General features: G+C 42.3%; 1 non-coding gene across 1 annotated transcript; it reads left to right on the top strand.

Annotated features, from left to right (window-relative positions):
* Positions 272–341, top strand: MIR9857 (microRNA 9857). The gene has a single exon (NR_128553.1). It is a non-coding gene; the product is annotated as a microRNA 9857 (primary transcript).

Here is a 3450-nt window from a genome sequence, read left to right as displayed (position 1 = left end):
AGGATATTTAAAGTGACTTTTGCTGGACTCAAAGCTAAGGACAAAGATAAGTCACACACATACACATACACACACACACAAACACACAGAGAGCTGACACTGGACCAGATAAATCCTCAGAGTTCCCTAATAATCAGTCAACTTAGTTTAAAAAATAAATGGAATAAGACTAGTGAGAGTAGAAAATGGTGAGAAAGAAACTGATAATCCACATGGGTTCAAGAAAATACCATGACTCTTCCCTCCATAAGTAAGGGGAATCCAAAAGAATGTCTCATAGATGTTGGGACTGTGTTTGGCATCTCCATACCCTGGCTGGGCACCTGCTTATACATCAGGCTTGCCAATCTGCCCTTGCTGGGGTTGGGGGAGGAGAGGAGAGGAAAAAAATGGGAGAGACAACAGCAAGGCAGGAAGTGGAAACCATGCAGAGAAGCAAACTGCTCTCCACCAGTTGGCCTGGAAAAGACGCCTGACTCTTCCTTGCCTGGCACAACAGAAAGTGTCACACTGGAGCATCACATTGCAGACCCACCATGCAGGGGGCTGGCCTGGCCAGGCAAGCAAATTTCACTCTCAGCCAGAGGCTATGGGGTGTCCACAGAGGCTGGAGCTGAAGGAGGCTTCTAAGAGATTAAGAAAGAGATCCTGTATAGATCTCTTAGCGTTGGGAACTAAGCCAGTGGTGTGGGAGAACATGGAAAGGGGTATTTCAAAGGGAAGAGAATTGGGTGAGGAGGAGCTCACCAGGCTGAGGCAGGGAGTGGGCTGAAGTGAGGGGAGGTAGAGAAAGAGGCAGCAACTGAGTGATCATAGCAAAGATGGAAGTCACGCTGCACTAACAAAACCAGATGAACCACATTAGACAGACACCAGCTGTGTGCGCAACTTCTGTTTCTATGCTCCTCTGCACCTCACCTGCAATCTGCAAAGCGTAAGAGCTGTAACTAAACGCCAGTTTACAGAACAAGGCTGAGGTGGAGGGTGAGTAAGGCAATGACTAAGGGCACAAGCTCAACAGCCAAAATGCTCGAGCAGAAACCCTGGCTCTTTCACTTAGTAACCACGGGTCTCACTTTCCTCACCTGTAAAATGGGGAGCGGCAAGACCATCTTCCACTTGGGACAGGGGCGGGGGTTGAAAGGATTAGATGAGGTAACTAGAATAATGACTGCCATTTAGCAAAAGTGCACTATATGCCATCAGATGATTAGCTGGACTAAAGTACGTGAACACCCTTTAAAAACCTAAATTACAGGTGCCTAAGGAATTATCATGATTGTGTTTTGATGCTCTTTAATTCCAGGAGGCCATTCTCTCATGAAATGCACTCTCTGAAGTATTCTGTGCAGGTGCTATACAAAATTCATATGGCAGAGAGTAGTTTTTTCTCTTTAGAGAAGACTTCCAATTTATTCAATAAGAAATTGGTTCACATGACTATTTTAAACATTTCAATATATGAAGCATAATCAAACACATAAATGCATATATAAAAGCAATCACTGATAAGCCAATACCAATTATACAATGAATAAGTGTACATAATGAATATAATCCACAAATGACCCCTCATTTGTGGATTATTTTACTACAAAGCTAGTATCAAAGTCACTTGAATTATAACTAAGCACATAGTAGGTGCTCAATAAATCTCTTTTTTTCTTTTTAGGGTTGCACAGACAGCATATGGAATTTCCAGGCTAGGGGTCAAATCAGAGCTGCAGCTGCTGGCCTACACCACAACCAACTCAGGATCTGAGCCACATCTGCGACCTACACCACAGCTTATGGCAATGCAAGATCCTTAACCCACTAAGTGAGACCAGGGATCAAACCCACATCCTCATGGATACTAGCTGGGTTCTTAACCCACTGAGCCACAATGGGAACTCCTCGATAAATCTCTTTTGAGGATTATGATAACATAACAAATCCTATATATTCAAGGAGGTAGGGTTATTTTGCTTCAATGAACGACTTTTTCAAACTGGTTTCTAAAGTGTGTTTACCACCTTTGTGAATCCCATTTAGTACAGGGACATACTGAATCACTGTCATGAGCTACCTAAGAACAAAAATCAGAATCACCATTTACTTTCTTGTTCAAAATAAAACTACACCATGAATTCTGAACAAATCTAATGCATAAATACATATTTTGTGTGATTCAATGCCAGCATATCCAATTCAAATGCTACCATATTATAAAACCAATCGACCAGCATCCTTCACTTACACTTTTAGTATCTGCAGGTTATTTCACATCCATTTTCAATTTTCCTTAAATGGTAGAAACTGAAACCTACTAATCCATACTTCTTTCCACCCATTCTCAAGAAAAAATACTCAGAGCCTGTGATTCAGGTATCACGAAGCCACTGGCACTTTATGGTGCCCTATTGCCTCCTTTAGGTACTCAGCCTCAGTGGCTTGGAACCATTATCCAGGCAGAAGTGTAAATGTATAATCTACCTATTGCACACATACAATCTCTTGCCATTTTTGACATAGTTAAGTATGGATTCTTGTGAAAATGAGAATCCACGGCTCCAATCTAGAAAAAGCTGGAGACGAGGAAGAAGAGAACTTCAAAGCAGCATGCAAGTTATGTCTTCAAGATTGCAGACAGGAGAGAGAAGAGGAGGGAGAGAGAGAAAGAGGAAGGATGGATGTAGGTATGGTTGATGGAAAATAGGTAGTAGGTAGGTAGACAGACACATAGATAATAGATGAGAGAGAAAATACATAGAAATACATTTAGGTGGAATTAGCAGATGTGGGGGGCAAGCTAACAAAGAATCAAAAAGCTTGATTATATCATACGTTGACTCAGAAGTATTGACTGGCTGAGTTCCCGGTCATCAGAATGTCCAGATGATACTAACAACGATGTTATTTACTCAGAGTTTCCTCTGCTGCAGGCATTGCTGAGCACCTCACCTACACTCTTCTCAGGGATTATCTCACCAACTCCTCAGAACCTTTGCAAGTTACAGAGACTCAAAGCAGCTTAGAGGAAAGGCAGACAGACCGTGGGCTGACACACCTTGGGAAATGCGGTCCAGGGGACAAGTTCTAAATTCCTCCCAAGAAAAACAGCAAGGCTGCACAATTAGTGGGGATGGAGTTGAGGCAGAATCAATGCTATGTATCCATGGAATATTGGGACAATTTCTCTACACAGTCTTTGATTGAGGATGCCTCATTTTAAAAACACTACCATGAACTTAGGAAATATTTTAATGAAATTTTATTGCATAACTGGAAAACTATAGACATTTGAGATTGGTTACAAACATTTGGTGTCAGAAATGTAATGATGCTGGTGATGTTCAATGCTTGATGCACTCCAGTCACCCAGCCCAGTGGTGGAGCCCAAGGGTGCTCGCAAATGACAGAACAGAGACCATTCCGGACTCCACACACTCTGGCTGGGTGACCTGGATC

This window comes from Sus scrofa, chromosome 1, assembly GCF_000003025.6.
Source record: "Sus scrofa isolate TJ Tabasco breed Duroc chromosome 1, Sscrofa11.1, whole genome shotgun sequence".
In the NCBI taxonomy this organism is placed as follows: Eukaryota; Metazoa; Chordata; class Mammalia; order Artiodactyla; family Suidae; genus Sus; species Sus scrofa.
This window is presented reverse-complemented; position numbering and strand designations above follow the sequence as displayed.